This window comes from Giraffa tippelskirchi, chromosome 4 (assembly GCF_054371585.1).
Source record: "Giraffa tippelskirchi isolate mGirTip1 chromosome 4, T2T-mGirTip1v1.2.pri, whole genome shotgun sequence".
Classification (NCBI taxonomy): domain Eukaryota; kingdom Metazoa; phylum Chordata; class Mammalia; order Artiodactyla; family Giraffidae; genus Giraffa; species Giraffa tippelskirchi.
This window is the reverse complement of record NC_137278.1, coordinates 20256988-20283003: the sequence shown is the minus strand read 5'-3', so window position 1 is coordinate 20283003 and position 26016 is coordinate 20256988. Positions and strand designations below refer to the sequence as shown.

The 26016-nt window shown below is 42.3% G+C and overlaps 1 protein-coding gene across 4 annotated transcripts in view; it reads right to left on the bottom strand.

Moving 5' to 3' along the window:
- The window catches only part of LPIN1 (lipin 1), a 373872-nt gene that overhangs the window by 79265 nt on the left and 268591 nt on the right, over nucleotides 1–26016 (bottom strand). Inside the window, exon 23 of one of the 4 annotated variants that reach the window (XR_014083714.1) lies at nucleotides 25623–25803. The exons of the other annotated variants lie outside the window; for them this stretch is intronic. The gene's annotated coding sequence lies outside the window, so the exon portion shown is untranslated. Of the gene's footprint in view, nucleotides 1–25622; nucleotides 25804–26016 lie in introns of those variants that run through there. 4 annotated transcript variants of the gene reach the window in all.

Below are 26016 nucleotides of genomic sequence, written 5' to 3'. Positions count from 1 at the left end.
TACTGAGAAGTTGTTAGCTTAGGGATATAGATGGGCATGAATGAGCTGGAAGAGGAAGAACGGGTCGAGTATAAAAGAAGAAAGCCGGAAGCATAGGAAAAAACAGAGGCCAGGGCAACTGAGCTGCTGGCGGAAAACAGATTTAGAAAATGCCAAATGCACTTCGATCATGGCGGTTCCAAGGAGCGGGTGCAGAGCGGAGAAGGAGCGCGCTCATTCTCCTGTATAATTGCATCTCACACCTTCTGCATAATACAGATTTGCTCCGAGATAAGCTATCTAGGACTTTCCATTTCTCTGCTGGCTGAGATCCAGCTTGGATTTGGCATTTCCCAGAGTGTTAACAACCGTGTCTGTATTTTGGTTCTATACTTATTAGGAGTTCTCTGAAAATAGCCTCTAGCAACTTCTGCTCTGTCTTTCTGAATGTGATGCTGAAAACTCTTGCAGCTGAATATAATTTTCAACACTTTGCTTCTCCTGGAAGAACTGAGATGGAGATTCGCATTTGTCCCTTCGGGGTCCAGAAAGCAGCACCCCTCTTGTTTTACGGAAACCACACCCACAGTGGAATACCGCGAATTGGGGATTGGCTACCACACGTTGCATACTTCCATGGCTTAAAAGTGGAACACTCGTCCTTACACACACTCAAGTGAAAATTCAAGCCAGGTAATCAGTCACTAAAAGAGAGATAGAGCAGTAACTAACATTTAACAATAATTCACATCATCCAAAAAATGATGTCAAAAAGTACATTGAGGAAAACCAAACTAAAATGGAGGGGGAGGGAAATCATACATGAAAAACGAATATTCAATATGTGATGACTAAATGAAGTGTTAAAAGAGAAAGGTTATGATTTCACTTTTCCCTTGATCAAATAAAAGTTTTGAATGTGTACTAGATGCCAGTATTGTTTGAGCACTTTTGCACATGCTTTCTTTAATAGTCATAACCCTGGAAGAAAGCTCGGAAGCATCAATGTACAGATAAAGGAACTGTTGTTTAGAAAAATTAAATAGTTCTCTCCACACCACACAACTAGAAATCAATACAGTGGGATTCGAACTCAGGTCTTTCTGACTCGAATCCCATTCTTTGCTGCGAGAACTTGCATTAAACTGCACAGAGATGCAGAGCCCCATATACCAATCGTGTCTTCTGGTGTGAGGTATACAGGCACAATTGCAAGAGACTGAAACCACACGCCAGGATCTACGATAGGAGGCTAGTGGGTCAAAATTCAAAGGTTTGTGAGTGGCCTGTTCTACTCTGAAAGCAGAAAGGACTGGCTGGTTGCATATCAGCTTTTGAAGGAACAAAATGAGCAATGAGTATTCTCAAAAATACGGAAATTCCATGAAGAAATAGGAGAAGAGGAGTGTATAAAAATGAGGAGTCTATTGCATTTCCTCTGAGCACCTATGGGAATGCAATGGGAAGTTAGGCTTAAATAAGTTGGGACTGGTATATAAAAGAGTTGTGAATGCCCTGCAGGGAGCTTGGCTGTTATTTTGTAGGAAAGAGAGGGACAGGGCACCATGAGCATGAAAGTTGAGGGTGTGGCCTCACGCTGTTTTAGGTCTCACGCTGGGGCAGTGACAAAGTTGGACACTGAGGCTGGAGGGGCAGAAAGTCCCTGTGGGCACGTGCTTTGTGACCTTGTGACAATCTCCACAGGAATGGAAGAAAGGACAGATGGGGCAGATATTATAAAAAGGGAATAGATGGATTAAACCGGATAATGAAAACGCATGATTGGAAAGATGGATGGCTAATTTGATGTGTCAACTTGATGGGCCACAGGACGCTCAGATGTATGGCCAAACATTGTTCTAGGTGTTTCTGAGTAGATGTTTGGAATGAGATTAATACTTTAGTTCATAGGCTGACTAAGCAGATTGCCCTCCTTAATTTGAGTGGGCCTCACCCAATCAGTTAAAGGTCTGAATAGCACAAAATGGCTGACCCTCCTGAGTAAGACAGAATTCTACCTGCCTGATCACTTTCAAACTAGGATTTTGGCCTTTTCCTGCCTTTGGACTCAAACTGAAATATTGGCTTTTCCTGGGGCTCAAGCCTGCCAACTGACTGATCCTAAAGATCTTGGGACCTCTTCATCTGTAATAACATGAGCTAACTTTGTATAATAAATCTTTTTATATATACACATCCAATTGGTTCTGTTTCTCAGAGGAGCCCTGACTAATACAAGATGATATCAGAATTCTAGCCTAGGTGAGTGGAAATTGGTAACAGTTCCAGGGATTAGAGCAGACTCAGATTCAGAGGAAGATGGGGAATTCAATTCAGACATGACGTTTGAGGCAGAGACTCGGAGACAGTTGGATGCGTGAGTCAAAAGCCCAGGAGAAAGATCTGGGGTGAAACCAAAGGTCTGGGAGCCCTCATGAGGTGTGTAAGAATTGAGGGCCTGGGCTAGAATTACCAAGGAAGAGGGCCTAGGACAGAAACGCTCTACTTAGGACACCATGCCTGTCCTGAAGCCAGTGACACCATGACCTCAGAAAAGTGACCCTAAATGTGTCTGTTTCAGGCACACAAGACCTCTCTCGATATCCCTCTCTGAGAACTGGCACAAAAATTTCAAAGTCGCCTTCCAGGGAGAGAATGCCTGAATCTGCCCAGCCCTTTGAAACATTATTTCTCCTTTTTTTGCTCAATTTTGAGCTCTCTAGGGCTTCCCTGGTGGCTCAGAGGGTAAAGCATCTGCCTGCAAGGCAGGAGACCTGGATTCGATCCCTGGGTTGGGAAGATCCCCTGGAGAAGGAAACGGCAACCCACTCCAGTACTCTTGCCTGGAGAATCCCATGGACAGAGGAGCCTGTAGGCTACAGTCCAAGGGATTGCAAAGAGTCGGACACGACTGAGCAACTTCACTTCACTTTCACTTGAGCTCCCTTATTATTAATAGGTCACCATCTAAGTTCATCACCTTCACCATTCTGGAAAATAATTTACCAGCTTGTCTCTATGGAATCTATTTCCTCCTGAGGTAAAGGACTTCTTTGGGTCCATTCTGATCAGACAGGGCCTGGTGGAATTCTGGGAACCTGGACCCAGAGACATCTCTTGCCCACTCAGACAGGGGAGCGAAGTGCTCCCAGGATCTTAAAAACACCACGTCGCAACAGAGATACAATATTAAACTAGTATGCAGATCAGCAAAGTCACCTCCTTTTAGCCATCTACCCAGCCATCTCTTCAGCAGACATGTACAGAGCGCCCACTTGGAACCAAGTTCCTGCTAGGCAGTATTCACAGCAACCATACTGCAAGGATCACCTGATAACACAGGGTTAATAGTGCCTCCCTCTGTGTTATCAGGCAGACTGAAGTTATGGGTGTCAAGTGCTGGAAACAGGACCTGACCCACATCTCTGCCCCTTCAGTCTCCACACCTCCCCCTTCCTGACTCGAAATCCATTAGTAACTATGGCTGTTTTGTTGGTTTTCTCTTGATACTGTGGTTTCCTCCCACTTTGAGTCTGCCCTCCTCCTGTTCTGAGGTAAGGCACCAACCAAGTACATTTTTTACTAGAAAAGCCTACAGCTCCACGGAGATAAGAATTAAGCAAGTGAGGCAGGTGTGACCAAGGACAAACGGAAGAGATGACAATGACAACTGGACTGGGCCACTGAGTACAGGGGGTGGTCCTGAGTACCCCAAAGCTCCATGACCAGCAAGAAGATGCCGACTCCTGCACTGTGTGTGTGAGTGTATGTGAGAGTGTGTGGGTCAGTGCACCCACATCTACAGTCCAATCAGTCAAGTCCTTTCCACTGGAGAGCAAAGGTGGGCACAGGTAACAATCTGCATCACGCCTGTGAGTCGAGGACCTTCTCGCTGTGCTATATTTTAGCCTCCAATGAATTAAAGCTATCGGAGGCCAGCGGACAGTTTCTCTGCCTTGATAAATGACTAGGAAAGTGAATAATATTCAGGCTCACCCACCTCGAAGGCAGCTGTTCGTAGGATTAATTGGAAGGTTGGCCTGCTTAAGCCTCCCATATTTCTTCGGTAAGAAAAAAAATCACAAAATCATGCGACCTTCATATTTGGTTCATGACTAGAAACAAATCTTCCCTGGCTGCTATTTTCAGGAATTTGTGGGGAAATGAAGCAGTGGCCATGCTTACAGGACACTAAATTGTGTGATTAACAAATGTGGTCGGACGGTCAAGGCAGAAAAAAATAAAAAAGATGCCAAGTTGGATTTGCAGCTAGGATTCTGCACGAGTCTGGTGCACCCAAGCTTGAGCCCAGAGGCAAGGATAGAGAGGCAAATCCAGGAAGAGACGTCTGAGAAAGATGCCTGCAGAGTGGCAAGGAAATTAAGGAAAAGCTGTAGAGACTCAAGGGTTCCAAGCCTCTGTGTCCACTCCCCTTTTCAGAGACAGGTAAACGGAGGCACAGTGAGGAAGTGACTTTCCCAAGACCAGTCGTTGTTTGGAGTGACCATTCTCCCACATCTGTGGCCAGTGACAAACTGACCTAGGGTCACTCCCCTTTCCCCTTTCTAACACCAGGGACATACCCACATATGCACACACACAGAGTGAAAATAAAACAAATGTGTGGTCAACCGTTATGTTTTAAACAAAATCAATGTGTGGTCCAGTGCTATACAGTAGGTCCTTCTTAACCAGCAAGGACCTACTGTATATCACAGGGTGCTATACTCAGTGCTATGGGGCAGCCTCGATGAGGCTGGGGGAGAACGGATACATGTATGTATGGCTGAGTCCCTTTTCTGTCTACCTGGAACTATCACAACATTGTTAATCGGCTATCCTCCAATATAAAACAAAAATTTTAAAAACAATAAAAATAATAAAAATGCCCACAAAAGTTTTTTTTAAAAAATGAATGTGTGGTCAAGAAAAGATACACTGAGCTGAATTGGTTGCCAATGGTGCACTGATTGACATCCCCAGGGCTTGCATGACCTTGTATCTTTTGTGTTTATTTATTTGTTTAAAAACATAAAGAACTTCCATGACCCTACCACCTAAGCCAATTAACTCCAAGTTATTATCATACTCTATGTCAAATTTATTTTTCTATTCACATTTATGTTATTATTATTTGTCCAGATTCTCATTAAAGTTCATTCATGTTCACTGTTATGTAATATTCTCTTGTATGACTATATTACAGTCTATCGATCCAATCTCCTATCAATATATTCATGGGTTACTTGATTTTTTATTAAAAAGAGTAGTTTTATGAATATTCTGATACATAGAACTTGTACACATGTATAAGACTTTCTCTCGTATACATGCCTAGGAGATAATTTTGGGGTGCTAATGTATGTATGCTAATGAATTTCAAATTTATAAAATATCACAAATTGCTTTTCAAAATGATTATAATAGTCTTCTTTTCTTGAATTCCCCTTATTTTTTTCCATTTTTTAAATTTTTTCATTGGTGGGAAATTGCTTTATAATTTTGTGTTGGTTTCTGCCATACAACAAGGTGAATCAGTCATAATTATACATATAACCCTTCCCTCCCGAGCATCCCTCCCCTACCCCCATCCGATCCCTTTGGGTCATCACAGAGCACCAGGCTGGGCTACATGCGTCATTTAGCAACTTCCCACTAACTATCTATTTTACACTTGTTAGTATATATATGTCAATGCTACTTTCTCAGTTTGTCCCACCCTGATCTTCCCCTTCTGTGTCCACAGGTCCATTGTCTATTAGGTTCATCAGTACCATTTTTCTAGATTCCATATATATGTGTTAATATATGATACTTGTTTTTCTCTTTCAGACTTACTTCACTCTATGTAAGAGGTTCTAGTTTCATCTACCTCACTACATATTTATTGCCCATATTTATAGCATAGATTTTCCATATTGATTTAAGGAGCGCCTAAGACTAGTATTTTGTCAGTTATTGATGCTACTACATGTATCATCTCCTGGCTTGTCTTTTCACTTCCTTTATGGTGTCTTTTAAGGATCAGAACTTCTTAATTTTAATGTAGTGTAATTTATCAGTCTTTAGTTCATATTGGTATTTTGGATTTTACTTCTCAAACCACTGCCAATTCTGCATCACAGTTTACAGTTCACTCTTATCTTTTCCATACCCCATAAACCTGGTGAGCAAATTTTAACACTTCCCCATTTTACAGGAATCTGTCTTGACAGTCAGTGATTTGCCTGAGGTTACAAAGCCAAGAAGTAGCCATGTGAGGACCAGGGCTCAAGTCCGGAATTCCCGGTTTGGCTCTGGTTCCACCACCCTGCACTGCCTTTCCTGCTGTGTCATGAATTCATCCAGTCATACTCACAGCAAACACTTGTTACATGGTCTGAAGTGCATTATACATAGTGTGAAACCCTAGAGCTCGAGAAATAAACAAAATATCATCTCTACCCTTGAAAATCTGTATCAGAGGGACTGTGCCAAGAGAAGGCTTTGCATGAGACTTCTGAGCTTGGACTTGAAGGAGAGTAGTCTTTTTCAAAGTCTAGGGGTTTGAAATGGGTGGGAATGTTCTGGGAGAAGAAAACAGCATGAGCAAAGGGATGGAGGGAGGGAAGAGCAAGGTGAAGTAGTGAGCAGCAGACTGTTCCACGTGGGCCAGGGTTGGGGAGTGAGTAGGTAAAGAGGTTAGAACCAAAGACAAAAAGATTGGGAAGGACTCTGGGTGCCCCACTGATTAGCAGGAACTTTTTCCTGTAGGCAACTCATATTTGACTTTAAAACTCTGAGATCTGACGTGCAAAGCCACTCTAGCCTCTAATATGCCTTGCAAGATCTCCTTCTTGAAGATTCCCACCTGCCAGGTAGGACATTCCTTTCACTGGTCCTCTGGACCCAAGGGTTTTCATCTCAGTGTAGCATCCTGAGATTTGGTAAAGAAAGCGCTCATTTGTGCTCATCAATTCATTCACAGAATCCCATGCTTTCTGCCCTACTAACATCATCATCAACAGCTTGCCAATAATCTCACCAAGAGTGTTGACCTCAGCTGAAAGCATGGCAGAGCACAGGGCAGGGTGAACAGATCACAGGCTTGGGTTTGATTTTCAGTGTTGCCACTAACCGTGTGACCAGGGAATGTTTCTTTGTCTCTCTGAGACACTTTTGCTGGTTGTTATGAGGATTTAATGATCTATGGAACATGTTTAAAGCAAAGGAAGCATCCAACAGATGTCAGATGACTCCTTGTGATCATTTTAAGTCCTACATCACACCCCAGAAGGCCAGACAATTTGGACCAAGAAAGAACTTCTCTACTGAGAACGAATCGAGAAATATTGGGTGTGAACCTGAAGGGAGAATTCCTTCCTTGAGAGAGATAACTGGTCCAACAGGCCTGATCCTGAACCCCAAGTATTGTCTTCCCCAGGAATCATTTGTTCTTAGATGCCAACTCTTGAGGATCACAAACAGACAGGGGTGATTTGCACTTGGCCCTTTGACAAAGGGGAAAAAATGAGAACAAACAGTTCTCATCTTTCAAAATCCTCCTTCACAAGAGAGCTGTCCAGTCTGATAGTAACAACAAGAATCACGTTGAAAAGAGATCTAATAGAGAAGAAGCAGGTCAGTCTGCTGGCAAGTTTCAGAGACCTTCAATTGGCCATGGAGACACCCAAATACTCAACATGACCTAAAACTTCTTTCTGGTGTCAATCATTCGAATCTGCCTACAAGAGTCACTATGCTGAAGTTAAAAAATGACAGAGAAGAATTCTAGTAGAGAATAAACAGAAACTTTTGCTTGAAACTCACAATACGCATGTAGCAGTGCCCACCTCTGAGATTTGGAGAAAGTAAACTAGACATCAGGATAGGTAATGTCCAAACTGGGAAAGGGCTCAGCTAAGCAGAAACAGGAGAAGACTATGCAAAATGTACTTATTCTCCTGAACATATGGAATAGTTTCAAAAATGTATCATCTACTAAGCCACAAAGCAAGATTCAACAAGTTCCAGAAGAATCTATGTTGAACACTGAGCAGAAGAGTCCCCCCAGAGCAGCTCTGCCTTTGCTATTGACGTGCACCCACAAAAGTTTCAATGGGCAGGACCCAGTTTTGTGTTGTGTTTTTCAGCTTGGGATTCTCATAACACGCAGGTGCCAAGCATGTGGCTGCTACCTTTGTGAGTGTCACGAGATCTCTTCCAGAAAACTCCTCCATTCCCCAACACAGAGCCACGGGCAGAGAGCAGCCTCCTAGCATCTCCCATGGGGTGGGATTAATCTCATTCAAGACCCTCTAATTCTGCTCTCTTGGAGCTTAGCAGTACTAGTGGGAAGTTATACAATTTCCTACATTCCCCTTCTTTCTCTATAACACTCTGGGGACCTGCAGAGGATGGAAAGAGTTATCCCAAGATGTGTCAAGAATCTTCTGTTTCCTTCCTGAAACCTACCTATCAAAGGATGTGTGTGTGTGTGTATTAGTCACTCAGTCATGCCCAACTCTTTGCCACTCCATGGACTGTAGCCCACCAGTCTCCTCTGTCCATGGAATTCTCCAGGCAAGAATCCTAGAGAGGGTAGCCATTCTCTTCTCCAGGGGATCTTCCCAACCCAGGGATTGAACCCTGGTCTCCCACACTGCAGGGAGATTCTTTACTGTCTTTACCGGGGAAGCCCATCAAGGCATAAAAACACCACATTTTACACCTTTTGGAGTCTGATTACTTTGCTGCTGCTGAAGTCTTCTTGGCCTTTACATTTTTTTGTTCCTTTTGGCTGGTCATTGGGGGTGGGGTGGGGGGGCGGGTTGCAATCTATCTTCGTCTCACCACGATTGCCTAAAAGTCTCTGTATCAGCAAGAAATTGTTAAGAAACTTATCTCTCCCCAGCCTGTGCCAATCTTGCTGGAAATAAAGGATAATTAGACGAGGTCCAGTCCCAGAAGCTTACGTAAATGTGTCAATAGTTATTAAATTATGAAGATAGTTATGAAGATGTCATCAGAAGCTACCGTAATAGGGCTTAACAGATAGAAGTAAAGAATAGAATCCCAGGGGAAAATCATATACTACACCCATCCAGATAGTATCATAATGATCAGCATATAACCTCATGTATTTCAAAATGCATTCACATTCATGATCTTGTCTGAGTGTCCCCTACTCCAGTGACCTGTGCAGGATAAAAGAAGCCAAGGGGCTTGTCTGAGGCCAGAGTCAACAGTGTGAGGGTTGGGGTAAGGGCTGGAAGGAAATGGAATCACCACACTCATAAAAATTCATCATGAGCTGCCACAGAAACTAACACAAGAAAAAGCTGATTCATACAAACTTAAACTGAGCATTAATTCATCAAATAAAATTGAACAAAATAGATTTCTATTTTTTAAAGAGTAAGGTCTATTGTTCTCAATATACTTTCCCAAGGCCTACAAATTGATTTACATACAACATTTTCACTGGCTGTGTAAATTCTGGCTACTGTGTGCTTCAAAGCAAGAGGTCTGAGTGTGCTCAGTGGCAGGACAGCTCCTAGAAACCCCAGGGGCTTTTCACACTGGCTGGAATATAACCATTCTCTTTCTAGTACTGGATCCAAGTCTAGATTCTACTGCTATTAACAATTAGAGAAAATTTAGAAGATCCAGAGAGAAGCCACATAGGCCACTGAAAGGAAGAAAAATCAGATGTATGATTTTTAAGATTCATAATTTATGATTCAGAGGTTAAGCCTGGAAGAGAAGACAGTGTAGCACTTTGGGGTTCACATTCCAATGTATCATCTTTGAAGTAGGCATGATGCATTCAGAATTGTAAGGAATATTTAAAATACAGACTGTGTGGGACATAGTAAATGATCAATTTTTAAAAGTACTTGGAGGTTGAGGCATCCCATTTTCATCCTTTTTACTTCTTTTAACAAATATTTATTGAGAGCATTAGCTATGTGCTGCACACCTTGCTTACTATGTATTGTCTAATTTAATCGTGTCCTTTTCCTCATAACACTACTTGTGCTAGGAATTGACATCCCCATTTTACAGATGAGGAAAATAGAGGCTCAGAGACTTTGTGTGCTGGCCCAAGGTTGGGGAAGCAGTGTGTGGCAGGGCTGGTTTCCATCAGACTCCCAAGACCTCACACACTCCTAGTACTATGTTCTTGCCTCTGTAATACAGATGAGAAGAAGAATCACAAACCCTTAGTATCTACAATGTGTCTGAGTCTGTTCCAAGAGATTTATTTATTTAAATTTGAATATTTAATTAATATTTAAAACTCAATCTGCACACAGAGCCCTTTGAAGTAGGTACCATTATTATCCTGTTCTATAGATGAAAAAATAATGTGAGATACAGAGGAACTGAGTAACTCAACATAGGTCCCATAATCTGCATCTAATTATCTGAAGGGATAGTATGACTGCTACACTCAGCTTGGGGACAGTGAGGCCATGACCCATATGTACTTTAGCTCTAATGGAGCAGAATGCACCCAAGGGCTCCCCAAAACCTTTCCTCTCTCTTGATTTTATGGCTCCAATTTTAACTGATCAACAAAACAGACAAGACTAAACATTAGGTTGCTTTTATCCACATAGAGATTTTTCTCTATGGGATGCTAAACTCTAATTCGCTCTTCTTTTAATACAACATTTGACCTCAATTAACCAAAACTGTTCTTCCTCTGCATTTTTTACAGAGATCCTCTTTGTAGTTGAGAAACTCACCAATGGCTAAGTACATTTGGCCACATAAAATCCCACTGTGATTTGGGGTTCTTGTGAGCCACCTCACCTCATGTCTCTGCTGTGTTAAGTCCCCTCTGCATGGAGTAAGTGGTCACAGGACCCAAAGAGAGAGGTTTGTCTGCATCCAACCTCTATCACGTCATCCTGATGGAATGTGGATACAGAGTTCACAGGGACTTTCTGTTCAAACCTTGTTTTATTGAAGTTGATATCTTTTTTAGAGACTGAAATCACATCCCTGGTTGCTTGGAATCCAGGCTTCAGTTGGATTATTGAATGGATGCAGTAAACAGGTTCTCCTAAAACACTAAACTCAGTGAATGATTAAACCAAAACCATCCTGCCCCAAGGCTCAAAGCAAACCTCTCAACTCATTACATTTTAAAGACTGCTCGCAGTCAGCAGCTTTCAGATTTATGTAACCCAAGTTATATACAGTAGAAGCACATGCTCGTTATATAACAAATGTTCATGTGAATTGGTTCAAATAGGGCAGGTAAATTAGATGTTGAAAATCAGAACCCAAGGGCTCCCAACAGCTTTAAAGACATGCTGTTTACAGTCATAACAAGGGGATAATTTGGGGTTTGTTTTTTTTTTCCTATACTCTCCAATAATAACAGACATAATTGAGTGTCTACAGAATGCCAATCACTCTGTCCTGTGACTTAGCTTTGAAGAGAGATCAGACTACTTGGTCTATGACATTCGACAAGCTTCTCGGCCATGATTCACTTATTTACCCATCCATCAATCAGAGGTGGTTTTATATATACATGCATATGCTAGGGCGCTTGAGTTGTGTCCAACTCTTTGCAACCCTGTGTACTGTAGCCCATGAGGCTCCTCTGTCCATGTGATTCTCCAGGCAAGAATACTGGAGTAGGTTGCCATTTCCTTCTCCAGGGGATCTTCCCAGCCCGAGGATCGAACCCGTGTCTCTTATGTCTCCTGCATTGGCGGGCAGGTTCTTTAACACTAGCTCCACCTGGGAAGCCCCACTGCCCTTATTCAATTTTATTTACTCCCCCTGGCCAGCAGGGGAGCTTGGTCTGATTAGAATCCCTGTTTAGCCGGGGAGGAGACTGGAGCCCACTACCAGCCTGTCATAGCACTTAAACAGAAGAGGGTCTTCAGCGAAGAGGTCCTCAAAGGCACATCTCCGTTTTGCACAGGTTATCCCACTAGCAGTTCACATGGGTCTTCTGACTTCTCTGCTTTTCCTTCTGGCTGCCTGCCATCTGGCACTTTCTCTACTAATTAGCACCTCAACCGCGGTACAGCAGGGGAAATCCAGCAGGGTGAGCCTTGGTGGTTAGCAGCTGAATTGTGTGGTTTAAGAGCTTTGGGGGAAAGGTTTTTTTTTTTAAGTTTGATAAAAGAAGAGGTGTCACATCTCAGCGGTGACAGGAGCATTTTAAATTATATTTGAAGTTCAGTTGTCTATTATCCAGGCTTCCAACTAATAGGTGGTTGAGAATGGATAGTTCCAGTTAAGAAGTGTTCTGATCTTTGGGGTGATTAAAGTTCATTTGTATGCTGAGGCATTGAGAATGCTTCTCAAAATCATATCAGAACTCTTATTCATCGTAGCCATTACCACCGAACTGCTTACTCTATATATTTATGCTCTTTCATTAGCAAAGAGTTTGATATGCAATAGTGTTAATTCTTTGCTGAGACGGAATGGCGGGCATTCTGTACTCAGCCAAGTGGAAGATTCAGAAAGGTTAAATAGAGGATTCAAAGACATTGGATCAGTCCCTGGGAATTCAAGATCAGACTTTGTACATCCCTACATTCCATGTTGCCCAGCCCAAGAATCCATGGGTGGGAGAGGTAGTGTATGTTTTTTAAACTCATTTTCCATGGAGGTGAGAGGAAAATCACTCAAGAAATCCCATAACTTGAATTTCAAAATCCAGTAAAATCTCTACATTCACTCCCAACACATAGCCCGCACTCTCCTTTTGTTTTCAGCTGAGTCCTTATCTATCATCTCAAACAATACAGTGAACTAAATTAACAAGGGCCACAAAGCTTGTAAAAACTAACTGTGTAAATGCATGAAGAAGCACTACTATCCCAATGGCATTCTTGACAAGTTTGGGAAAATGAGGCAAAGGTTTTAAAATGCTCATCAACTTTGATTTAATAGTTGCACTTCTTTTAAAGTCTATTCTCATAAAACAATTTATAAATGCAAATAAGGGACTTCCCTGGTGGTCCAGAGGAGAAGGCAATGGCACCCTACTCCAGTACTCTTGCCTGGAAAATCCTATGGACGGAGGGGCTTGGTAGGCTGTGGTCCATGGGGTTGCTAAGAGTCAGATGACTGGGCGGTTTTATTTTCACTTTTCACTTTCATGCATTGGAGAAAGAAATGGCAACCCACTCCGTGTTCTTGCCTGGAGAATCCCAGGGACGGCGGAGCCTGGTGGGCTGCCGTCAACGGGGTCACACAGAGTCGGACACGACTGAAGCGACTTAGCAGCAGCAGCAGCAGCTGGTGGTCCAGTATATCAGATCCCCTTTCCAATGCAGGGGACTTGGGTTTGATCCCTGGCCAGGGAACTAAGATCCCACAGGTGGAGAAGCAACTAAGCCAATGTTGAGCCCACATGCCACGTGACACAACTAGAGATTCCATGCCCGGCATTGAAAGATCCATGTGACGCAACTAAGACCTGATGCAGCCAAGTAAGTAAATAGGTATAAAAAGTAAATAAATGCAAATAAATGTTTTTGTGATGTTTGCATAGATGATAGACAATATTGGAAACAGTGACTGTTCCCCAAATGGGTATGGTTAAATTAATCTATTCAATAAATAATTATTGTGTAGGTACTTGGTACGAAACTATTCCAGGCAGTTCTTCCCCGGTAACAGAGAAGGAGGGGGCACATGGGTACAGGTTTCCTGGGGTGGGTGAAAGTAGAAGACATAGCTGGGGAAGTTTTCGATTCTTCATGTCGCTGTAGTAATTTGTGATAAAGCCCACCAATCAAATATTCCATAGCTCCTAAAAACTGTCATATGAAAAGGTATCACACATATCTGCCTGTGTGTGTGTTGTAAGTGACTGCAGATCTGAAGTGTTGGAAATGAAGTCTACTGGTGTCTGCAACTAACTAGGAAATGTATAAGATAATACACTGATGAATGGCTCAGGGGATAGATATTAATAGAAACATGAGCTGCAACAAATACAGCAAAATGACAATGAGAAAATCTGGATGTGACTATATGGGTGTCCACCTCACAATTATTTCAGCTTTTCTGTATGTTTGAAAGTTTCTATCCTATAAAACCAAGGAAAAACACATTTTACGTACAAGTCCACACAGACACGTATATGTACAAAAGTACTCAATGTACTCACCTTTTGGTAATAACTGAGTGATTTTTTTAAACTCTGTTTTATGCATTTGTATATGTTACCTCCACCATAAGGTCCTGCTTCCAACTTGTTAGTGAGAATTTAGCCTCCCTGAAATGGTCCTCACTTGTTTCTGGAGGCTGCCTTGGCTGTGTTCTGGGATAAATTCCTGTTTCTTCTCCCATATCCTCCTCAGGAGGCCTCTGTGTTAGCTCTCTCTGTGACAGCCCACGTTCATGGGCATGTGTGGCCTCTTCTACCTGGAACTGCTTCTGCCTTACTTCCCCGGGCCTGCTGCACAATACCTGGGGCACAGGCATCTCTACAAACCTGCAGGCAAATCTCAGCTCCAACACCTACCAGCTGTGGGGCCCTTGGCGAGTTGCTTACCCTCTCTGGGCTTTAGTTGCCTAACCTACAAAATTGGAGAAATACGAGTACCTAACTCATGATGTTGCTGAGAGGACCCAATGAGTTTGCATCTAGTATTCAGAACAGTGGGCTTCCCTTGTAGCTCAGTCAGTAAAGAATCTGCCTGCAATGCAGGAGACCTGGGTTCGATTCCTGGGTTGGGAAGATTCCTTGGAGAAGGAAATGGCAACCCACTCCAGTGTTCTTGCCTGGAGAATCCCATGGACAGAGGAGCCTGGCAGACTACAGTCCATGGGGTCACAAGAGTCAGACATGACTTAGGGACTAAACCACCACCACCACCATTCAGAACAGCACCTGGAATATAAGGAGCACTATGTCAATGTATTATTATTATTGTCAATATCAATACCACTACTATCATTGCCACCATGTCTACTACAACCACCACCCAGACTGCAACGTACAAGAAGATATAGAGCATTCTGGGACAAAGGAGGGGAAATGGTATGGATAGAATTGTTTCTAATACTGTCTCAGGTCAAGAGTCACCTGAGCATCTCCTCCTAGGCCAGATCCCAGGTGCCTGACTTGTACTCTGACCCCACAGGCCATGGCAGGTCACCTGCCACTAAATCACATCATGCTTCTCTCTGCCTCAGAGACTGATCACTGACCTTGGGGAGTTTGTTCTAGAAGAAGGCAAACTTCTAAAACATGAGTGAGGCCCATCTCTTGAGTCCTCCTTTCTTGCTCCAAGATATTTATCTTCTGGAGATAATGAGAAACCGGGCATTCACTCAATGGCAAACCCTTCCCTACCCACCAGGGCTCAGTCTGGTCTCAAAACCTTCAAAAGCCAATCATAAAGCAGTCTGACATAGATGTCTTTCCCAAAGTCCCTGCTCTACAGATTTATGGCAGCCCTCATGTTAAATATATTTTCCAAATTTGATGCACTTAATGGGCGCCACTTTCACAATGAACAGAAGATGGTGGTTGGGTGCATCCTCGATATTCAAGTGCTGCAGGATTCTTTGGGGCGCCTTGTATTGCAAAGCCTGCAAGTGCTCACTGGTGAGCCTGATGGGCTTATTATCACTAGGACTATCCCACTCCTTCTAGGAAATACTTGTCAGAAGTTGTAGACGTTGTTTTTCTGAGATGTAGAAACAACAGCACTTTGCTATTTTTACCAGTTCCATCTTTGCTGGGCCTATCAGAGTCAATAATTTGAACTGAGGCAAAAATAAGAGACTACTTTTGTATTCAAAATGTGCATGCTCAAAATCCTAACCTTTGCCAATTTTTTTTTTTTAAGTAGAAGAGAATCGCTGGTTTCTAGCACAGAAATGTCATTCAAACCCTTAAATTCAAAACGACTTACACTTTTCCAAGTTCCACTGCTTTTTTCCAAGTAAACAAAGATATCTTTTTTCCTACATTGTTTCCACCCAACTTTTGAAACATGCCCAGTAAATTTCTCAAATATGACATATTTTATGTGTTTCCCTGCTGAGAAATGCCAGGAAACCAACCCAGGGAGTAAAAAAAGTTCATAGATCTGGTTGGTGAGAAAGAGTAAATAACAACCTTTCTACCTTCCAGCAAATGTAGAATTCTTCATCATTCTTCAAGCACCAGTTTAAATAGCTATCAAAACTCTTATTTAGTTATTTCAGGGATGCAACTCAAAGGTATGAGCAAAGAATTGCATTTCTTTTTGTGAATATACAAACAAGTACATTACGTGACTCAACCAGTGGCTTACCTGTCAGCAGAGAAGATGCTTTGGCATCTCTGGTTTTTTTTTTTTTGGACATGCAGAACTTCCCAGCCCAGGTATTGAACCCATGTGCCCTGCATTAGAAGCACTGAGTGTTAACCACTTGACTACCATGGAAGTCTGAGATGGCTGGAATCAAACAAAAATCTTGGTGTATAAGAGTTAGAAGGGCCTCAGAGGATGATTTCATCAAAACCCAGAGAGAGGTGACCAGCTTACTCTAGTTCACGCAGCAAGCTGGTCCCAGTGGGGTGTGCCATCTTGGCCTCCCTTCCCCCCTGGTAGGACCTCTCTCCTGCACTGGGCAGTTAGGACTCAACCACTGAGAGAAGAAATACTTAAAAGATTTCTTTTCCCATCCATTGTTCTCATGGAATACAATTTGGTGTGTAATATCTTTATTATATCTTCTCCCTACAGAGGTTAACAGCTGTATTTTGTGAGAATTCATTCTAGCATCATATTCTCTGCTAAAAGCAAGCTCCAATGTATCAATAAGACTCTAAACAATGGCTGGAGAGTGTCCTATTGAGGTTGCAGTGTCCACATATGAAATTTCAAACCCAGTAGCTTTACATCTTTGGAGAAGCAAAAATAAATGAGGTGACTCCCTGACCGTATCCCAAGCCGGTGACTAAACATTTTCTTGGATTTCACTGGGGCAGTCCCTAGAAATTTTTCTCAACATACACCTTGTATTCTACTTTTCTTTTAGGTTTTATTTTTGCAAGAGAAGATAAGAGCCTGGGACCAAATACCGATTCTGCAAAACCACTTTTTCAGGGAAAACAACTCTAGGACCAAAGGAGACCTCAGAGCCTTGCCTTTTATCTTCTGGCCCCTCCAGTCAGCTGGGCATCAAAGGCATCAGCCACAAACACTGCCCCTCTGGCATTTGCTCTTGTTTAGTCGCTAAGTCCTGTCCAACTCTCTGCAACCTCATGGACTGTAGCCCACCAGGCTCCTGTGTCTATGGGATTCTCCAGGCAAGAATACTGGAGTGGGTAGCCATTTCCTTCTCCAGGGGATCTTCCCAACAAAGGGATCAAACCCGCACCTCCTGCCTGGAAAGATTCTTTCCAAGAATACGGAGCAATACTTACTCATTTTTCAAGGCTAACCATTCCATCCCTGGGACTGTTCTTATTAGAACACTTTCTCTCAAAGAATCCAATCAAAGTTTACCCCTGAGGTTGCAAAGGCTGAATACACTCCCTAATGCAGCTCTTCAAACATTGGAAAATAATGCCAAGCTCTGCGTACAACCTTTGCACCCAGGTTCTTGAGCCACACTTCATTTGAGAGACTGGGGTGAGACTGAGAACACCCTCATGCAGGGTCTACACAAGATCCATTGAGTGCAGTCACGTAATGGCTTCCTGAGTGTAGTAGAAGCTCAGTCAATATCTGTCAAACAAACAGATGAATAACTAAGTGCATCTGAAAACCTTCTCCTTTCTTCGTTGACTGTTCGACAAACAGGTATAGAGGACATAATAATGTTCTTGTATAAGCAACAGGGATGGAAGTGAAGTAAGAAATAGTTTGTCCTCCCAAGGAATCCATAGCTTACAAAGACACTGTCAATAGCGACTATTAGGTTAAAGGACAGTATGTGCTGTATGTAACTCAACATACAAAGTGTGCAGATGTTCGCAAGGGTCTTGAGAGATAGGCAGAGCTTCCCCAAGCAACATATAGAGAAACTCATTCCAGAGTGATCGGCAAGGGCAAGCTCTCCGTGATCCATTTGGGTTAACATGACCCATTTCCTTCCTACCCAGAGCCCCACAGTTGAACACAACTCTCTACTTAGAGCCTTGGCCATGCACATCACAAGAAAAACATTTCTTTTAAAAAGTCATAATGCTTCTAATGGACTTCCCTCATGGCTCAGATAGTAAAGAATCCGCCTAAAATGCGGGAGACCTGAGTTCGATCCATACATAGGTCAGGAGGATCCCTTAGGGAAAGGAATGGCTACGCACTCCAGTATTTCTGCCTGGAGAATTCCATGGACAGAGGGGTCTGGTGGGCTACAGTCCATGGCGTAGCACAGAGTTGGACACAACTAAGCAACTAAAACACATACAGACACACACAGTACTTCAAATAATACATTTCCCTTTTGAATTTATTTTCCTGGTAGCCATGGCCCATAGCTGGTTTCTAGGAAGTGCACAGTCCTCTCTGTGCACTGATTTCAGTAGCTACTTTTTGCTGAGTCCCATGCCTGCCAAGCTGCATGGTTACAAAGGACTAATTTTTCATTTTCCTGAAACATAGATATTTGCATTTCCACTACTACATTTTATTTCCTCGCTCTCAATTCACGCTCCCAGCCACCACCACTGAACCCTATCATAGTGTCAGTCCTTTCCTTGGTGAAGAATGCAGAGTACTGAGATTCTACACTGTACAATCAGGAAATTTGGGAGAAAGTAAAACTGGGAATTTTGGTGAGATGAGCATTCCAAAAGCAGCTGTCATTTCTGAATTTGCCACGTTACTCTGGAGTCTAGTCCGTATCCACATTACTTCTGTTGTAGGGAAGAAAGCCACCAAGGCACAATGACTGTACCTCACATATCTGGAGCGGCCCTGATGTCTCATATTCTGTCTGATTCATCGTCTGTATAAATCATTAAAATGTGCTAGAAATCACAGTAATTTTTTTCTGTATTTGCTGCCTCTCCTAGACAGTCTTTCCTCATAAATGTTCCCTGTGTCTTTTGTCAGATTATTCATCCCCAATTTTCTCTGGAAAGCTTATTAGAGAAGACTTGAATGATGTCCCTTGAAAAGTCCTTTAAAGAGCCAGTGAGACCTAGAGTGAGAAGTGAACTAGAGATCTTGGTGAACTGCCTTCCAGCTCTTCCTTCTCCAAGAGTTTGCCAGGTAAAAGGGGCCAAGCCATCTGACAGATTTCCTATTCCACTGCAAAATATGCCTTGTTATTCTATTTCTTTTTTTTTCCCCCATAGGGGTGGGAATGGGATGGGAAGAGGAGATGGGAAACCACATTTACTATCTCTTTTCTATATCACAGAGTTTTGTATACATTTGTTGTTGCTGCTTCTCAGTTGCTCAGTTGTGTCTGACTCTTTGCAACCCCATGGACTGTAGCCCACCAGGCTCCTCTCTCCATGGAAATCCCCAGGCAAGAATACTGCAGTAGGTTGCCATTTCCTCCTCCAGGGGAGCTTCCTGACCCAGGGATCGAACCAATATCTCTTGCATTGCTGGTGCATTCTTTACCACCAAGTCACCTGGAAAGCCCATTGTACACATAAACCCATTCAATTCTCATCATTTTGAGGTGAGCAGAAACATCCCTTTTTACAGACAGAAAATAATGAGGCTTAAAGAATTTTAGTCACCTCTCCCAACACCACACAAAGCCCAGGTCTGCTGGGCTTTGAAACCTATATCTTCCCATGTACTACGTACATGACAACCATGAAAAATCTAAACTTGGAGACAATCTTGGAGAATAGCTGCTCCGTACAGTTTATTTGGAGGCCCAGAGAGGGTTAGAGACATTGGCAACACTCTGGAGTTCATTAGTGGCAGAACCAGAAACTAGGTCCTGAAACCCACCCCCTCTACCCTTCCTCCTGCACCGCACAAGCTCAAACTCAAACAGAGAACTATGCAGTGGGGTGGACTGACTAACAGAGATTTCCCCAGAACACAAGAAGAAAAGGGGCTGATAATCTGTAGAACACTATTTTAAGAGGGCAGCAAAAATGAAGTGAGATCAAAAATTTGTAAATAATCCAGTGTCAGATCTAAAACATAAAGACAGAGATACTGATAACAGATAAAAAGTTGTTTGAATTCAACTATGCACAAAAATCCAAAGTCAACTAGGTGGGCAAGCTTGGAGGGGGTCTCTTGTGTAGCTCCTTTCTCCAAATTTTATGAAAATATTGCCTGAACCAGAAAATCATTATAATGATTCCCTGGTAAGATGACTGAATGGACAGTTTGGGATGGAAAAAATGAGGTCATCCTGAAGAATTCCATCTGATATGCAATATTGTGAACCAGAGGTTAATTTCCTGGGGATTTTTAACAATTAATCTCTCCCATATGGCAAATGAACAATAAGAAATAGTCCCTTATATAAAACCATCTAAATGGAAAATACACATAACAGAAGAATTATCCAAAAAAATTGTTCTAGAAACAATATATAAGTGACAAAAGCAAGTTCCTTACAAACGATGGAAATATTTGAATATGGAAAAGTTCCAAGATATATTTTCCTTCTCCAGGCTGAACAAAGCGGGAGAATCTAGAGGAGGTAGTCTGTAGAAGGGTATGATTTTTATTTAAATGGATTTTTCAAAATGTAGTGTGCTGATGGAAATGCTACTTATAATTAATTAACACATAAGAATTTAGAAAATAAGAACAGTCCTTGGAGTCAGTCTTCTTTTGTAGCAGGGTCTTTGCCTTTAATGTGATCATTGGTAGTTAAAATCATTGGATTAGGTTTTTTCCAGATGAGCCAAGAGGCATTTATAATTCTCTTCTCTCCAAAAGTAAACCACAATCAAAACTAGGTCACAGATGCTGTTTGAAAATAATGATTAACATCTGCATAGCCCAGTTATGGCTTAAAGAGCAAATTCACATCCATTATCTCATTTGATGCACATGAAAATTTGTGAGGCAGATATTATTATTCTACCATCAAGGCTCAGAATTTGAATGACTTGGCTAAGGACCTACAATGGGAAAGTAACAGAACTGGGATTCTTCCGTTTCCTGAATTGTGCACATCAAATATACCATCAATAGAACTATAATGTGCTCAGTTGCTCAGTTGTGTCTGACTGTTTGTGACCCCATGGACTGTAGCCCACCAGGCTCCTCTCTCCATGGAAATCCCCACGGGCTGACCAGACTCCTCTGCCTTTGAAATTTTCCAGGCAAGAATATTGGAGTAGGTTGCCATTTCCTGCTCCAAGAGATCTTCCTGATCCAGGGATTGAACCCGTCTCTTGCATTGCAGGCAGATTCTTTACCACTAGCACCACCTGGGAAGCCCCATCAATAGAACTGTAACTACCCACCAAATACCTGTGAGGCCAAATTCTCCTGGAATCTAACTAATCAGGATCAAAAGCAGTCTGTTTTTGTTTATTTGGTTTTGGGGGGATGAGGGGAGCTTGGGAGAGCATTTGCTTTAAAGATGGAAGAGATGAAAAAAAAAAAAAAGATGGAAGAGATGAACAAATATCCTCTGGGTATTATGGAAACTCCTACAGTTTGATCTGATCTCCTACACTTTTCTGGATAATCTTCAGTGGTTCCAATAAAGCTAATTATCACAAAACAAAAATCAATTCTCTTCAACATAGTGTTTCATTATTTCGTGAATTTGGTCACAATATTTTATTAAATATTTACAATTTTTTAAAAAAGGTGAAACCAGAAATATTTTCTGGTTAATCAAAAAAGTGAATTGATGAAATGATGTTTTTCATGAACTAAAGTGTCATGAGATTATCCTTAAGTCTATTGACAAATATTGACAGGGTTCTCTTTCAGCCTTTCACTTATTTCTCATCTTCAGAGCTAACTACAGCCAGAAAATGAGATGTCCATTAGGAATAATTTTTGGTCATGTTTTTCATATGTATTTGTACTTAAATGTTGGAACTTGGGCATTTAAAACTCAGAATTGGGTGGGAAGGGGGAAAAAAAGATCCCCGTACCAGGTAGGGTTCTTTAAAAAATTCACAGAGAGAAATGGAAGATTTCAAGAATTTCTCCAAAGGGGAGGTTCCTTAGTCCTACAATCCCTTTTGGTGGAAAACAGCTAATTTTGGACAGTTTGGTTCCACGTAATGTCTGCAAGCAAAGCTTCAAGTAGAAGTCTTGAATAATGTAACAGCAATGAAATGTAATAAGAGAAAACTTCATTAGAATCCAAAGCAGGCTTTTCCTTCCAAAAGGTTCTGCACTTAAAATCAGAGTATAATTTTGTTTACAAAGAAAGAGAGATATTCCAAAATGAAACAGATTTGATATACGATCCTCAGAAGCAAATATTCCCCAGGCTATGAAGGCAATAAACTTGAGAGAAAATGATTTTACATGGGAAAAAAAAAAAAAAACAGAGATACAGGAACATATAATTAAAGTTGGGTCTAGGCAGTACCAAGTTTGAAATAACAAAATCGATCAAATAACCAAGATTTGTCATCTTCATGCCAACGAAACGGTGTGGCTAACTCCCCTTCCCACTAAATTATTTAATTGATGTTGGTAACCTATTAGCTTGCTCGGCTGCCATAACTAAATACCACAGGCTGGGTGGCTTAAACAACAGAAACTTATTTTCTCACACGTCTGGAGGCTTCTCATCTGGATGAAATGGTTGGATGGCATCACCAACTCGACGGACATGAGTTTGAGCAAGCAGTTTGAGCAAGCTCCGGGAGTTGGTGATGGACAGGGAAGCCTGGCGTGCTGCAGTCCAAGGGTAGCAAAGGGCTGGACACGTGACTGACTGACTGAACTGAACTGGAGGCTTCAAGTCCAAGCTCAAGATCCTGGCAGGTTTGGTTTCTCCTGAGGCCTCTCTTCTTGACTTGACAGATGGTCTTCTCACTGTGTCCACGCATGATCACCCCTCAGTCTATGTGTCAGTGTTTAATCTCCTCTTCTTGGAAGGACGCTAGTCCTACTGGATGAGGCCCACTGTAGAGCCTCATTTCACCATAGTTAACTTTTTAAAGGCCCTGTCTCCCCATGTAGCCACATTCTGAGGTACTGGGTGATTAGGACTTCAACCTGAGAATTTGGGCAGACATCACCCAACCCATAACACTCCATCCTCTGGTCCCATAAGATGTACGTTCTTCTCACATACAAAATACACTCACCTCATCCTAACAGCCTCTAAATTCTTAATCCGTTCCAGCACCAACTCTAAGTTCAAAATCTCATCTGAATATAGAGCCCATGGACTGTAGCCTGCCAGACTCCTCTGTCCACGGAATTCTCCAGGCAAGAATACTGAAGTGGGCTGCCATGCCCTCAAGTGGATCTTCCCAACCCAGGGACTGAATCCAGGTCTCCTGCATTACAGGCAGATTCTTTACTGTCCGAGCCACCAGAGAAACCCAAGAATACCAGAATGGGTAGCCTATCCCTTCTGCAGAGGATCTTCCAGATCCAGGAATTGAACCAGAGTCTCCTGGATTTCCAGATATAAGTGTTAACCTCATCTAAAAAATATCTTCACAGGACCATCTGAAATAACATCTAACCAAATACCTAAGTATTGTGGCCTGGGCAAGTTGACACATAAAATTAACCTGGACAGTGACCCATGTTATTTATTTCCTAGTCCTCATACTAAACTCATTCTAAGAGCCAGAGGTGAACTTGAGCCCAGAAATGAGGAAAAAACATGGAATCCTGAAAAGAGTCCTGAATTTAGAGCCAACAGAGATATGTTCTCTGCTAATTGAATGGCTATATGATGTATCTGCTGTCCATTTTTTAATTTATGAAATGGGATTAAAATTTACAAGACCCTCATCAGGGGTCAAATGTGATGATCAAGTATGAAACACTTCGAAGTGTTGTTCATTAACGATAATATTAATTGATATTATCAGGAGATTACCATCTCACTCTTTAAATGGAGAAATACAAAGTCTGGAAGGCAGAGAACTTGGGTGTTTACCTTGGTCAACACCATGACGCCTTGTATGGGCGGTCAGGTGCCATCTTTCCTGCCCTTTCCCCTCTCTGAAGCCCAAACTCAAGGTATCACTGTGGGCATTGAAGTTCGGCAGCAGTAAAGGCTTTCTTAAAGCTAAGTGTGAGCAGAAGCAAATGTCGAGTCCTCCTTGGCTAGTGATGCTGCTTCTGTTCTGACGACATTGGACCAGCTCCACTGGCAGGCAGTAGGTTTGAGAAAAATGGTCTCCAACACGGAGATTCTATAAAACGTAATCAAAATCACATATGTGGAAAGAGAGACCATCATTGCTAGTAAATAGTCTCTTTCTAAGTGAAGGAAAAACTTTTCCCTGCTCCGAAGTTTGTGATGTGAGGTAGAAATCATAATTTAACTCTGTCAGTGAGATAGTGATCTAGGTAGGGCATTTTTATATAGTTTTAACCCTCTGGAAAGAAAAGAACAGAACTAACTAATCAGCTGCCTCGTTCTGGGCTCTCTTACCATACATTGTCTCTCACTTAACCATTCCCCAAATCCTACAGCATAGAAATGATCTCTGTAAGGGAAAGCTATGGGGGTTGCCAACAATTTGGAAATTAGAGAATAAATAGCAGAATTAGTAATAGCACTGCAAATACCAGGTCAGAGCTGGGATGCTGAAAGATAACTGGGAAAAAATAGAATGGCTTGTAAGCCAAGGTATTAATAACTGGTGACATCAATATAATTCAAGTTAAGCAGAGGGGCACTTGGTCACTCCTGGAAGTGGAGAGTCACAGGGTAGTAATGACCAAGGGAGATGGAATCCAGGTCTAAGGGTCAGTCTGTCCAACCTCTGTGGCAAAAGTTAGCCCCTTTATGAAAATGGGGGCCAGAGGCCACTAGAGTCCAAGGCCATGGGACACTTGCATTGCATAACCACCTAATCATACTCTGTATTTTCATCAAGGAACCTTCCAATTATAATTTATTTTCCCACGTAACTTGCCAACAAGAAGGAAAGGTGCCATTTGGGTCATTGTAAGTATTTTGGCCATTGTGTGAGGTGTGACTCCCATTCTCACTTAATGCATTGACACTGTGGTTTTTTACATAAGCCTTTATAAGTTTAGTTAATGTGAGTCTGCCCCAAGAGATGGTGCATAATCTTGGTGAATTGATTCAGCTAGAAAGCTAAAGGTTACACCTTAAGCCATAAAAAATGTGCCTCAACACTAATCACCTTGTGAAACAACGCAGCAGTCTGACAATAGCTTCCGCTCAGTCTTTCCATGTACAACCCCATTTGAAAGTTCTGCATGCTCACTTACTTACTTTCCTTGAGCCTGAGTTCCCTTATCTGCAAATTAGGGCTATGCTCGCCACAAATTAAATCAGACAGTGTGTCATGTCTGATTCTTTGTGACCCCATGGACTGTAGCCCACCAGGCTCCTCTGTCCATGGAATTCTCCAGGCAAGAATACTGGAGTGGGTAGCCATTTCCTTCTCCAGGGGATCTTTCCAACCCAGGAATTGAACCTGGGTCTCCTTGCACTGAAGGCAGATTCTTTACCGTCTGAGTCACCAGGGAAGCGTCAATGTAAATAAAGTAGATAGCAAAGGCTACAAACATATGAACTCGACTGCGGGAACTCAGTTAGTGTTAATCCCCTTTTCTTCTGGCCCCATGAAGGCATTTTTCTGGAAGCTGAAATTAAGGAACACACTCTCCCAAGACTCTCATTCCTCTACGTCAAAAGTGCTCCACTTTCTAAGGAAGGCATCTTCATTCAATCCAAGGTTTCCAATTGTCAGAACTTCTCCCTTATCTGGAATTCCCCCTAGAGAAATATGGGACATATCAGTGTACAGTTTGTGACTAGCAGCGCTTATGAGTTTAACAAATGTGCAAGAGGCAGAAGCAGTGTGAGTCCTAAGACCAAGGAGACTGATTCATAATAACGACATGGATATCAAGGGAAATGCCAGTAGGTCTGGAGGGTCTGGAAGAGATCCAGTGGTTCCAGGCAGAAGACTTCACACAGTGAAGTGCT